This window comes from Dasypus novemcinctus, chromosome 10, assembly GCF_030445035.2.
Source record: "Dasypus novemcinctus isolate mDasNov1 chromosome 10, mDasNov1.1.hap2, whole genome shotgun sequence".
NCBI classification, from domain to species: Eukaryota; Metazoa; Chordata; class Mammalia; order Cingulata; family Dasypodidae; genus Dasypus; species Dasypus novemcinctus.
In genome coordinates, this window is record NC_080682.1 from 34,614,823 (window position 1) to 34,629,932 (window position 15,110).

The window sequence follows — 15,110 nt, forward strand, 5'->3', positions numbered from 1 at the left end:
ATGACTGAACAATCTACGAACTGGAGGGTAACTGAAAATCCTTTTTTCCCCAGCCATCCATATTCTCCAAAGCAAGACAACCAATGGTTATAGAATGTATCTGGATGAGCCTCTTTGAGGTATTGTAGAGGGATATTGATTACAGCTACATATGTGTTATCTTGTTATGAGTCATTCAATCTTTGTTATATTTGTATATGTTATTTTGAGAAAATAAAAAGATCATATATTTACAAGTAATTTATAACCATAGTAGTGTCCATTTAGGCAATTATGGTTTTTAAAAAATTGAGGCATTAAAATATATGTTGCTGAAAATTTCAGGTTAATAAAAGACTTAGTGTAAATCCAATAGACAAAGATACCATCTTTGTTTTTCTAACCAGCTCAAGGCAGAAAGGAAGTATTATCTTTTTCAAAGGTAAATGCCATATTTGACTTTCATAAAAGTGTATTTTCTGCACAGGAAAAGAGAATGGCCAAAAGAATAACAAATAACTTGTGAAAGAACAACACAATGAAACAAGCACGTATTTTGGAAACAAATAGATTTAATTTCGATTTTAGGTTTGGCCTTTTGCTGTGTTATATTTGATTAGTTACTCTAATTTCCTAAGTCTCAACTTCATTATATGTAAAATGATAAAAATAATAATGTGATAATACATAGCTAATAAGTATGCAAGTATTGAACTAGAAAATTATGTTAAAATCCATAGTTCAGAGTCTGACAGTTGTAAGGTAGAAATGCAGGCTCAGACTTTTACTTTTCAATGCTAGGCTAATTGGTAAGATTTTTTTTTTTTTAAGATTCATTTATTTCTCTCCATTTCCCACCCCGGTTGTCTGCTCTCTGTGTCCATTCGCTGCTTCTATCATTATCAGCGGCACCGGGAATCTGTGTTTCTTCTTGTTGCGTCATCTTGTTGTGTGAGCTCTGTGTGTGTGTAGCGCCATTCTTGGGCAGGCTGCACTTTCTTTGGCGCTGGGCGGCTGTCCTTATGGGGCGCACTCCTTGTGCATGGGACTTTCCTATGCAGGGAACACACCTGCAGGGAATTCCTTCCATGCATCAGCACTGTGCATGGCGGGGGGCGGGGGGGAGAGGGGGAGAGAGAGAGAGAGAGAGAGAGAGAGAGTTGTTAGAAGCTGGCTTTTAGGAACAAAATCTAGGGTTTATGTATGCCTCCATGACCTCAGGGATTTAGACCTTAGAGTCTCTTTATTGAAGTTTCTTTTTAGATTACAAACCCAGAAATAAGACGAAATGTTCTCCTATGTGTCATTTTGGAAGAATGTAATTTCTTCTAAATTCACTGATAACAATGCTTCATCAAGTCTACATTATTTCTTTATGTCTTTAACATTAGAAATATACAAATTTACTTACAAACCATAAGTGCAGTAAAACACAAGTGAAAATAAAATTAGCTAAAATTTAGGGATGACTGAGCTTAACATTTGCTATATTATTTTTTCTTTTCTATGTATATATTTGTGTATGTGAGTATTTAGCTATACGGACTACATATATGCAGAACAAAGATCCTTGTTTTCTTCATTTAAGATAAAATAATCATTGTCTGTGGAAAACATTGATTTCCTTAATTGAAATGAATTTGTGTTTTCTTTCATATATGGACACATCAGTGCTCCAGGTTTATATTAAATACTTAAACAATAAAATCTTCCTCCATATCTTCTTAAAGATAACAAATGAATATTGGAAATTTGCTTAATTCTGTAATCTTTTGAATATTGACCACTCCATTTGTTCCACTGCACCCAAATATTACCCAGTTGATCCACTTATGCTTTCCCTAGACCCTTGACAATCTGACTATGCCTGGCCAGACTTTCTACCTATACCACATCAGAAGAAGTCTATCAAAGGGCATGTGACTCTTTATTGCAGACAGCATGACCTTATGCCAGAATCCCTGTCACCTTCATTGTTATTCTCCCATTGAAATTGCCATGAGCTCCACACTGCATCTTTCCCCACCACTAAAATATCTGAACCTTAGATGAGCCTCAAATTACTTTTCTTTACTGGGCCCCACTCAAAGCCATCAGACTTCTGGGTCACCTGGTATATTAGTTTCTATATCACATTAAAATATTACCACAAAATATCAGCTTAAAGAAAAACACATTTATTTTACAGTTTCTGTAGGACAGAAGTCTGAGCGCAGCTTCGCGGTGTTCTCAGGGTTTTCAAGGGTTTCACTGGTCTTCCATCTAGGTGTTAGCCAGAACTGCAGTTCTCAAATGGAGAAAGATCCACATAACAGGAATAATTGGTAATTGGATACAATTTATGTAAAAAAAAAAGCATATGCGTTTGTCTGTGTGCATGAACATATACATGCTTTGTTAATTTCTGAACATTAAAAAACAAGTGGGAGTAGATTTTTCAGGTAGAAAAATTGCTTGAAAGGAATATATCATATTAGGAAAATGTATTATCTAATCAAAGACCTTTATATTTGATTAGTCATAATTTTTTTTTCTCTTCTTATTTTCAGTACTGGGGCTGGGGATTGAACCCGGGACCTTGTATGTGGGAAGGCAGAGCTCAGGGACCGAGTTATACCAGATCGCTTAAGTTGTTTTACTTTGCATTTATTTTGGTTTTGTGTGTGTGTGTGTGTGTGTGTGTGTGTGTGTGTGTAGGTACCAGGAATCAAACCTAGACCTTAGATCCCTTAAGTTGTTTTACTTTGCATTTATTTATTTATTTGTGTGTGTGTGTGTGTGTGTGTTTGGAGGTACCAGGAATCAAACCTGGACCTTAGATGTGGGAAGCAGATGCTCAACCACTTTTACACTTTCTGTCAACCATAAATGGTTTTAATGCTGAAATCAATGACTCAAAAAAGTTGGCATGACCTCCAAATTTTGTGATCACTGAAGTATGTGTCTCTCTTTCTCTCTTTGTATATGAACTGACAGATATTCATATATACAAATATATAATATTATATTCACATTTCATGTATTTAGATATCAATTTACCAATTACTACTACTATGTTATTCTTACTCAATTTTTCTGATGCATAGTATTTTGGAGACTCTTCCATTTAAGTATATATAAAAATGACCTAATATTTTTAATGGTTGCATGGTATGATTGTTTCAACATGCTATAAGTTATTAACCAAACAATTTTTAAGGGGCATTTAGAAGTCTCCAATCTTTTGCTAATACAAGATAATACTTCAAAATATTCAAACACACATGCTTTTATATCTATCAAAATGTATGTAAAGTTAATTCTCAGAAGCAGAATTGGTGGGACATAAGGTATATTTTTATTTAGATGTGTACTACCAAATAGCTGTCTATGGTAATTCTACCAATATTCAGTCTCACAAGAATTTATGAGATTCATTGATTCTCTGTACCTAGCTGTGGTGGCGGAGTTGCACTATACAAATTCCCCTTCAAGGAAGGATATGTTCTCCCATTTGTTTACCCCTTTACAGGTGGCCTCAGCTTTGGAAAGCCACCATGCTCTGACGACTGATTATGTTAAAAGTGGAAGGACCTGGCCCCAGAGGTAAAACTCTGAAGGATAACGTATATGGCAAAACTTTCCATGGGGTAGGCCAGGGATTGGTGGTTGCATCACAGTTTGAATTATCCCTCTGTCCTAAACTCTATCCTTCTCTTTTCTCCCACAGCTATATATCCCTAAAATTTATTCTTCATCACACTCTGTCTCAGCATCTATGTCCAGAGAACACAATTACAACACTGGCGAAATCTACATTTTTTCCCAAATTCTTTAGGAAAATACCATAAATTTAATCAAAGGAAAAAGAGAGGGAAAGAAAAAATAACTAATATTTTGCCCATGAACAATACCAGCACTAGAGACACTATGCTAACTTTAGAGAGTATGACAAAAATGTTGTATTGTTAACTTTGAATATAACTATAATGGATAAATTCCAATGAAAATATAAAACTTAATGATACCGACTGAAGAAGAAATTAAGTCATAATTTTCCTACCACTATTAAAGAAAGTGAAAAAATGAGTGAAAACTTTTCTATGCAATTCAAAATTTTCCTATTGACCAGTGAACTCTAATTTCAGTAGACTTTTTCACTGAATTAAATTAAATTAAATATCATAGATTTTCTAAAACATTTTAAGAGACCAGCACAATTTTGGTACTCAAAATTAACAAGGAGGTACAAAAAGATAAAATTGTAGAACATTTTCACCCACGAGCATAGATTTTAAAATCCTAAATAAAATACTGACACATTGAACTAATCAACAAATTAAAAAAGACAGTATATTATTTTTTTTAAGATTTATTTTTATTTAATTTATTTCTTCCCCCTCCCATTGTCTGTTCTTTGTGTCTATTCACTGCATGTTCTTCTTTGTCCGCTTTTGTTGTTATCAGTGGCACAGGAATCTGTGTTTCTTTTTGTTGCATCATCTTGCTGCGTCAGCTCGCCGTGTGTGCGGTGCCATTCTTGGGTAGGCTGCACTTTCCCGCTTGGCACTCCTCGTGCGTGGGGCTCCCCCACGCAGGGACACCCCTGCGTGGCATGGCACTCCTTGCAGGCATCAGCACTGCACGTAGGTCAGCTCCACATGGGTCAAGGAGGCCTGGGGTTTGAACCACAGACCTCCCATGTGGTAGACAGATGCCCTAACCACTGGGCCAAGTCTGCTTCCCAAGACAGTATATTATATCACATCCAAATTAGTTTTCTCAGAAAACATCTTTGGTTCAATATTGGAAAAATCAAAGAATGCAAGTTGCCATATTAAATATTAAAGGAGCTACATCTCATTGTCATCTTATAAATTAAAAAAAAAATGCCTTGAATAAATTAATCTCAACTAACTAAAAAGCAAAAACCAAAACAAGAGGAGAGAGCTTTGCTAATCTGGAAAAAAAAGAAATCTATAAGAAATCTATAATAAAAGACATTTTAAATTATAAAATAGAAATGTTTTCCCTGTAAGATCAGAAAGACAAGCCCTATTTTAACATTTTTATTCAATATAATGCTGGGGTCTCTCCAGGCAACCAAAACAATAAAATAGTTTAAAATCAGAAACAACAAAATAAAAATATATATAAATATTATATGATATACATGTTGAAAATCCAAAATAATCTATAAATAAATTATGAAATTAATACATGATGTTGGTAGAGTGCATAGAAGCAAAGTCAGTATAAAATAAATTGATCTAAAAACAACTCATGTTTTTTTAAATGCCATGAAAAAATAACATGAAAAACATCAAGTGCCTGGGGACTACATTAACAAACGATGTGCAAGAGTACCTTGGAAAAGCTCTAGAAAATAACTATGATAAAACTTGTATTAAAGAAATTAAACTAAATCCATATAAGCAGAAACATCTTCATAATTTGGAAACTAGGTGATGAAAACTTTCCATTTATTTCCAAATGGTTCTACAGTTCTACTGTAATTCTACCCTAAATCCAAACAAAGATGATTTTAAAATTTATTTGGAAAGATAAAGGCCCAAGAATATCTCAATCATCCTGCAAGGAAAAGAACAAGGTTGTAGGATTATTCTATTAGATATCAAAGCTTATTAATTATGGGTGGTTCTAATTATAGGCAAAAAGGTTATTTGAAATATATAGAGGGTCAAGAAATAGATCCATGCATTAGGGACAATTACTTTATGAAAAATATGGCACTGTAGAACAGTGTATAAATGATTGTGTTTTAAATAAATATTGCTAGGATAAATATGCATTCATAATACTATACATCCATTCATACATTGTCATACGGTCCAATTTTCATAAAAATTCATGCAAAATGCAAAAAGGTAAATTTATATGAAACCTAGAAAACAAAATAAGAAAAAATATTATATAAAATACAGTATATTGTATGGAATTTGAGACAAGTTAGCATGTAAAATACATGAACATCAGGAAGTTGGAATGAAATATTTAAGAGGAAACTAAATGTGCTTTGCTATATAAAGGAATAAATTGCTAAATTGTACTGCATTAAGAATTAGGACAGGGAAGCAGACTTGGCCCAGTGGTTAGGGCATCCGTCTACCACATGGGAGGTCTGTGGTTCCAACCCCGGGCCTCCTTGACCCATGTGGAGCTGGCCCACATGCAGTGCTGATGCACGCAAGGAGTGCCCTGCCACGCAGGGGTGTGCCTGCGTGGGGGAGCCCCATGCTCAAGAAGTGCACCCTGTAAGGAGAACCGCCCAGCGTGAAAGGAAGTTCAGCTTGCCCAAGAATGGCGCCACACACGGAGAGCTGACACAAGATGATGCAGTGAAAAGAAACACAGATTCCCGTGCTGCTGACAACAGAAGCAGACAAAGAAGGAGCAGCAAATAGACACAGAGAACAGACAACGGGTGAGGGAAGGCCCGACAGTGCAGCCGTCCAAGCCATGAGACTTGCTCTACAAGACATGGGACTATGAGTAAACTCTAGCCCCAAATGCCCTTGAGTAAACTCAGGGATGGTTTTTAAAGTGCTGAGTCACAGGGCGAGGACAGTGCACATGCGCCGAGCCGCCATTTCATCTCCTTCCGCCATTTTGTCTAGTAATCTATAGTTACCATATATAGACATATTGCTGTCCCAACCAATCAGATAATGTTTCTGGATTCACCCTATATAACTCCCATACACTACCCCCTCCCTGGACTCGCTCGCAGATCACGCATAAACCCGCGCGCCCTGGCTCCCCCACTTCTGCCAATAAAGCTGTCTACTTCTCCTGGCCAGTGGCTTGCAGTGAGTTTGTAGCGCGGTCCCCCTTCCCTGACTAGCAGCCCCGGCCAGCTGTCCCCGGTACACGGCTGGTGAGGTGTGTTAACAGCCCGCGGCTCACAAAGGCAGTGCGAGGAAGGCTTCCAGCAGCCACCACGGTGGCGGCAGTGGAGAAAGCGAAACCAACATCCGTGCTGGCAGCGTGAACCCCCGCCCCCTGCAAACCGGAGGCGGGGAGGGGGGGTTGGGGGGGGGTATGAAATAAATAAATAAATAAAATCTAAAAAAAAAATAAAAAGAATTAGGACATAAATACCTCAGCAGGGGAGTGAATATATAAGCCATCATCTAGGAGGAAATACTCAGAATACATGTATTCAACAAAGTACTTATATTCAGACTGTATAAAGAAATCCTACAAATCAGTAATAAAAAGACAAACAACTCAATAGAAACATGGGTAAAAAACCTGAATAAGCAGTTTGAAGAGAAAACAAATCCAAATGATCATAGTAGGTATTAATGCTTGTACTCATGAACTTTATTCTTGTGAAATTGAATCTTAGCCTAGTAATATACAATGCCTAAATGTTGCCTCCTGAAAACCTCCTTGTTACTCAATGTGGCCTCTCTCTAATCCCAACTCAGCACATAAACTCACTCCTTTCCCACAGCATGGGACATGACTCTGGGGGCTGAGCCTCCCTCCCACTGAAAGATTATTATCAAGTGTCTACTAGTGATGCATTTAGAAGAAAATTACAAACAGCAATGAGAAATATTAAATACAAAAAGGGTTTTTAAGGCTAAGAGATTTCAAAGTGAGCGTGGGGTATTCTAGAGGCTGCACTTATGCATGTCTCAGGAGGATCTCACTGACTTTCACAGTAAACAATGCCTCAAGGTGGGGTGCTCTTGAGGGAACTAGAGACAACTAGACACTGTAGGCAGGGCACACATTGCCTAGTCAATGGGCCTGACATAGAAATACATGTTACATTCTTTCCAATGTAATAGAGTTAGATTCATTTATAATTTTCTTACACATGGTTCTTCTGTCCCTTTCATTTAAATCTACAATTACCACTATACCCATTAAAATTATGTCTGAGAGACTTAATTCTTCCAGCTGTTCATAGGCTGGTTGGACCCTGAATCTCAGCAGAGTTGCAGCCAACACCTCCTCTCCAGTTCACCAGGCATGCCCAGGAAAAATAACAAAATGATGATGGCAGCCCCATTCCAAAAAACAAAGAGTATCTACAACTGCAAGCAAGACAGTTCCACCCATCTGCCCTGTGTGATCTAAGTCCCCTTTCAATTAGAAGCAGAGTGGGCATCACCATCTCCAAATCCTCAAGATTGAAGAATGAATAAAACATAAAGTGGGAATGCAACTATGGCTGAAAGTAAACCAATTATTATACTAGTAATGGAAGAACTTGTAACATTGATAAAAAGGTTGTGGTCACCAGAGGTTCTGAGAGGAGGGAGAGGAATGAATGGGTGAAAAATAGGGCATTTCTGGGACATTAGAATTCTTCTGCATGATACTGAAGTGAAGGATACAAGTCATCATACATTTTGCTAAAACCTATAAAATTGTGTGGTACAAAGTGTAAACAGCAATGTAAATTATAGGCCATGATTAGTAGAAATGCTTCAACATTTGTTTATCAATTTTAACACATGTACCACACTAATGAAAGATGTTAAATTAATTGGGGAAAATGTGAGGGGGGCCTGGGGTATCTGGGAATCTGCTATAGCTTTTTTTTATATAACTTTTCTGGAAACTAACACTTCTTTAAAATCAAATTTAAAAATATTTATAAACTAATAATAATAATAATAGGAATTTAAATTTTATCTTAATTTGACAGAGCTGCTATCACAAATACTACCAACCAGTTTTGACTTAACAATAGTAATTTATTGACTTATACTTTTGATGCTAGAAGTCCCAAATCAAGATATGGGCCGAGCAAGAAGTGGACACCATTGAGCAATCACCATTTGATGATTGCCAGAAGCTAATTGAGCATGGCCTTAACACTGCAGAGGTCTTAGTCTGAGAAGGTGGGATCACCATATTTGGGGGTGTAGGGGAACAGAATGAGAAACTATGAAGCTTCACCAAAAAGTCCTTTTGTATTCAGTTGGACAGCTAACAAGAGGTGTCATTATTTGTTGATGTGCCGCGTTTATCTGCTGAATTGTATAGCTTGATTCTTAACATAGTTAAAGCTTCCATTTTTAACTATAGAAGGGCAGCATCTCAACCACCAGTACAGTTAGAATAATAGAGAAACCAGGAGGAATCATAGTACAATGGCATAACGGTGATGACAAACTTTTAGCCCAAGATTGCAGGCTCCAATTCCATAGATGTACTTCAAATAAATTTGAAGATGTTTATGTAGGCTCTGAAATTAATTCATAGTACTGCACACAGACCTCAGTGTTGTTAATCAGTTCAGAGTCTGCACTCAAAGAGATTGCCAGTAAGAATGAATTCCTTGAAGTGTCCCCTAGATAATTCACTCCACATTGGTACGTCATGAATGGAGAGCTGACTTTGAGGGATAGAGCTGAGCAGTTCAAGAAATATAACACTCTGGAATGAACTGAATCACAGGTGTTCTCTAATACATTGCTCCAAATTATTTTTGTTGGCAGACATTAACATTCAGAGTTGAAATTGTAAGACAACCAGTCAGAAGCAGCACTACGGTGCGTGTGTAGAAAAACAGTATGGATATGACTTTTTGCCATGGGATCAAGCAATGTCCATTAGTGTAAATAGTGTAGTTTTCGTAAATGGAAAATAAAATGAGTAATCATTTACCTGAAAGTCCTTTTGGATCCACTGTCACGTTTGACATTGAAGCTGTGACTCTAGGAACCAACAATGGAGGCAGAAACTTCAGGCTTTGAGTAACTCTTAATGCAAATAACAGAGAAGTGTTTTTTAATTGGTCAGTGATCAATCATGTAGTTCTCTTGACTTTGCATGCTCATTTTTCTATCATAATAGAAAGTGTTAGTATGTTAGCTTGTTGGGTAATTGGCTTTGGTTTGCAGGGTTTTAACATAGCTGTTCTCAGTTTAGTTTAAATTGATAAAAAATAGTTGAATTTATCTCTCAGGCAATTGGAAATGAAAACTGTTTACTGAATTATTTGTGGAATTTTTTTTTAGCAATAAGATACTTGGATTTTTTTTAGCATAGTGCTTATTGAATTACCACATCATAATAAATATCAAATTGTTTTAAAAGTGGTTATTATAATAGAAAAGGTTATATAATATTATTTCATGAGATCATGAGATCCATAACCATGTAAAATTAACATAAAGCAACAGGAATAGACCAGATAGAAGGCAGAGTTCTGTAATATGCATTCACTTATGTGCTCTCCACATGAGTATGTCGAATATTCTCTCTGTGTCAGGTACTTTGTAAGCAGTGTTGACTTTAATTTATGTTCAATAATCTCTACATCCCCAAAACCTTGAAATGATTGCATCTTAATATTCCTGAACAAAAGTACACAAGAGTCAAAGTATTTTCTTTTCTTCTCGTTGGATTTTGATTCAAGATAGGCTAGAGAATTTTTACAGAGTAAAACTATTTATGGAAGTAGCAAACACAGCAGTGTTAGCCATTTCACAGGTATGTAATATGCACATGTGCATATCCAGCCTCAGTGATATGCATGTACCATTTGTAGCATATAATCTGAAGTTTAATGTCAGTTTGTTAAATGGCCTTTAGGGACCAAACCAATATAGTGTAAACATTTTACCTATTTTTTTAAAACTTAAATTGGAGAAAATATTTATTTGATGAATTTAGTATGTAAAAATGATGGTCTTGCTTGCTATATCAGCCTACAAAATTTTTTTAAAAGAGGTACTAGAAATTGGACCTAAGACCTGGTACAGAGGAAGCAGGTGCTCAACCACATAACTACATCTGCTCCCCAGATGTATTAGTCAGGGTTCTCTAAGGAAACAGAATCAACAAGGGATATCTGTCGATAGTAAGAGATTTATCAGTGTTTCTCATACAGCCATGGGGTGCACAAATCCAAGCTCCGCAGGCAAACTGCAAACCAGGAGCTCCAATAAAAGTCCAATGAAGAGTCTTGATGAGTTCTGGGAGATGTGGCTGTCCAAATACAGTCTGGGAAATTCTCTCAATGTTGGAATAACTTCCCCTTCTAAGGGATTCAGCTGATTGGGTGAAGCATCACTCATTGCTGATGGCAATCTCCCTGATTGACTTAATTATAACCAGCTATCTATGATTTACCACTGCAGTAAAGTCAATGGTGACTAAAGTCCATAAATGCCCTTGTACTACAGGTAGCCCAGTGCTTGCTTGACCAAACAACTGTGCACAAATACCTGGCCGAGTTGACACAATAGCCTAACTATCACAGCAGCCTACGGATTTCTAATGTGAATTTTTTTTGTGTGTTTTTTACTAGTAGATAAAAATAGTTGAAGCCATAGTTGAACTAATAGCTCTTATTTTTCTTGAAGTAGCAAATTAAAATGGGTAAGTGAGAAACAGAAAGAACTCTAGGAGTACTGGACATGATGTATAAATTTCAGACTGCAGCAAAAATACATTCTGTCATTCTGAATCAAGTTTTAAACTTTGCCAAGGACAAGTGTCAGGCTAAAGATTCATCACTAACAGAACTGTAACATTCCTGGTGCCACTAGCACAAGAACTTCAGACATGAGCCCTGTGTTCCCATTAACATGTGCAGTTGAATGGGATCATTGTGTGCATCTGATGTTCACAATCTTTCTCTTTAATGGGGTCAAATGTGTACACATGTGGAGTTGTTCCACACCAGATGTGTGTGGAACTCCTGGAAGCTACAAGGAGCAGAGGTCAAACAAATGCTTGAATTCTCAGAGAAGAAGCCTCTCTACACTTCAGGAAAAAAAACAGAAATGGGAATTCCCAGGTTCTTTCTAAGTCTTGTCCCCCATCTAAATCTGGTCCCCCATCAAACATATTCTTTTTTCTGTGCTCACAAGCTTGTCCTTGTAACTTTGGGATCACAAGAATTAATCTCATCATACCCTTTATAACTATCAGGTTCATTGTTCACTGAAGCCTAGAGATAGTTGGTTATGCTTCATCACCCATTTGATAATCTTAAAATGAATCTGCACCTCACTCTTTCTGATACATCCTCTACCTCTTCTCATCCACTGGCATTATTCCACCAGAATGGATGTCACTTGAAAAAAAAGGAAGAATTAATACATAACACCTTCATTCCTGTCTTCACCAAAGGAAGCAGATATTTTGGCAATTTGGCCCATACATGGACTTGTCTCCTTGAAAGATTATTGGAGTTCAATATTTTCATTCTAAAGTGAAAACAGAACAATAAACATATCAACTCACCTAATAACAGAAGCACTTGAGTGACTCATTTACTGAATATTTCTTGCCTAATTTTAATCAATTCCACAAATGTTCCTGCTTAATATACAATTAATATAAATAGATCTGAATATAATAGCAGGAGTGTGCAGTATATTTCATTGCCTGTTTCAAATAATGATTTTTCTTAACAATCTGTTTAAAAAGTCTAGAAATAGCCGAGAAAGGCAGACCAAAGAGTTGCATGCTGGCACCAAACTGTTAGAAAAATATACTATTAAATCTTTGGGGATGCATACCATAGAGAAAATAACTGAAGCATTCCCTTTGAGGCCACAATTCAAGCAATTAAATAAAATGATGTCCCATGAAATATCTTGACTGTATATTATTTCTTCTAAAGCCCTAAGTAAGTAAGAACCATAATTTCTCTTTTAAAAAAAAACTGAGACACACTAAATAAAGAAATATGAAAGGAAAATTTAATTATAAATCAACAGTCAAGAGACAGTATTATCATTCCTTGTTGTTTTAAATTTTTCTTATGAAAGTATAGTTACATTCTAGGTATAGCTTAAACAATAAGTTATATTGTATATTTTCCTTTGTTAATTAGCTTTATATAGGAAACGTCATTTCCCATTCATATAATTGGTTTTCTTAATAGAAAAAAAATGCATTTATCTTCTAAATATGGGCACTGTGCTTTCAGATGTGCATATTTATTATTATATCTGAAAAAAAATGGTCTAAATGTGTCTAAAGAAAATAAAGATTTATTGAAAAGATAGTATATTTATGAATTCTGTTTATCCATCATACCTGAACATATTCACATAAAAAATTCCTGTGACAAGATGCAAGTTTATTCCTAACTGGCACAATGTCCAAAATGCATTTCAGATCATTGAACAGCTCTGCCCCATACAGGGATAGAGGGACTGAGTCTCCTTCCAACTTTTTGCACCATAATCACAGGTTTCCTGGTTTGAGTTTCTCTTCTGCAAGAGAAAACACAATTTAAGAACAATCGCATAAATATGCATTCTGTGAAGGTAAATCTCATTGAGGAGGACCTCACATAACACATAAGTAAAAACATGGCCAAATGATACAGTCATTAGATTCAAGAATATTGCACCTGAGGACCTACAGAGAAAAAGAAATATGAAAATTACTTAAAATGAGGACTTTAAATAGGTATATGTAGATATAGATTTCATGAAGCAAGATAGTATGAACAAAAGCTTTCATTTTTTGGAAAAGATATAAATGGAAGTCCGGTAAATGAATAATAGCACCATCAATATTAGCAGCATGAAAAATCAGTGAGAAGGGGATCCATGATGGCAGAATAGGAAATGACAGGCTACACTCCTCCAGAAACTTCAGAAAGGTAGGAGGTTTTCCTGGCAGAAGAGAAGCTACGGGACCATGGGTGCTAAAGGAGAGGGTGGCTGGAGGAGGGTGGCAGATGGCTCAGGATAGAGGGAAGTTAGAGAGCTGATCCATCTGGCAGACTATTGCCTAGTTGGTTCTGAGAGTGAGAGCGCCCCCTGGAGAGGAGGGGTGCAGCAGGGTCAAGGAGGAGGCAAATCAAGGGGCAATCAGTTGTGCAGGCTGGAACCAGCCAGCTCAGAGGGAGGGTGGAGGGGGGGGGGCGGGGCGGGAGGGGGGGGGGGAACTTATAAGCAGACAGACTGGCACCAAGTCTGCCTGGGGCGAAGAACCGCCAGTCAGTTGGGTGTCATGCTGGCGGCCAGCCAACTTTCAAGGATAGGGAAGCCTTGGGTAACTGGGAGTGCCCGGCTGGTACCGAGTTGGCTCAGTGGGTAACTGGAGCAGAGGGGGTATGATTGGGCAGGCCAACTAGCTCCCAGCCAGCTCCAGGGAGAAGGAGAACTTAGGTCCTACACCTGACCCCTTCCAAGGAGAGTGGAAGGAGGAGGATTCAGGAGGGTTGAAACGCACTGAGCCAGCCACTGAGGAGAGAGGAGCCAAGGGTTTCAAACTAAGGGCTGGAAGGCATGAGACACTGAGACAACTCCCCGGGGCAGGGGGGGAGGAGATCAGGAGGGCTAACATACACCCAGCTGGCACCTGGGGAGGAGGGGAGACTTGGGGCAAGCAGGTTTGGGAAGGGCAGCCTAGAGAGGATATTGCTTTGTTTTTTGCCCGCCCCCCTCCTTTCAGGTACTTGGGGAGAGGCTGGCCACAGGGGTGACTGATTGGCTGACACTGCAGCTTGAGATTGTTGCTGGAGGTGTGTTTATTCAATTATTTTTATTTTTTTATTCTTCATTTTTTCTTTCTCTTTCCGCTTTCCTTTCTTTTTTGTCTTTGCTTTTTTTCTTTCTTTTTTTCCTCTTCCTTTTTTCTTCTTCTTTTCTGCTGTCCCTTGCTTTGTCTTTATTTTGTTCTCTTTTTTGTCTGGTCTTTTACTCTACTTTATCTTCCTTTTTTCTGTTTCTTTGTTTCATCTTTGTAATTTTTATTCTTTTTTACTCTTTTCCCCTTTTATTATTATTTTTCTCTCTTTTTTGTTCTTTTCCCTTCCCTCTTTTTTTCTCTTCTTCTTTCTTTTTAATTTTTTGTGTACCACATAATTTTTCAGTTGAACGCAGGCAGCTAAAAAGATATAGAATAAATGGAACCAAGTATAAAGAAAATCTTTCACAAAATAAAAAAAAGTAAAATCTTAAACTAGGAGAAACTAACCATACCCCAGTCTAATGAACAAACTAAAGAGCAAAAGGAAATGTACAATGTGTAAATCTCATCAAAGATGACCAAACAAATATCCTTAATCAATGCAATAAAATGAAGGAAGAGATAAAGGATATCAAGAAGATCTTGAGGAAACATGCATAGAAAGCTAACAGATCTTACACTGATTAAGGCATAATGCAGGAACTTTAAAATACATTGGG

The 15,110-nt window shown here is 37.2% G+C and overlaps 1 pseudogene; it reads left to right on the top strand.

The window, feature by feature from the left end:
* Window positions 1-8,163: 8,163 nt before the first annotated feature.
* LOC101428021 (cytokine receptor-like factor 3 pseudogene) lies at window positions 8,164-9,811 on the top strand (annotated as a pseudogene).
* The last annotated feature ends 5,299 nt before the right edge of the window (window positions 9,812-15,110 follow it).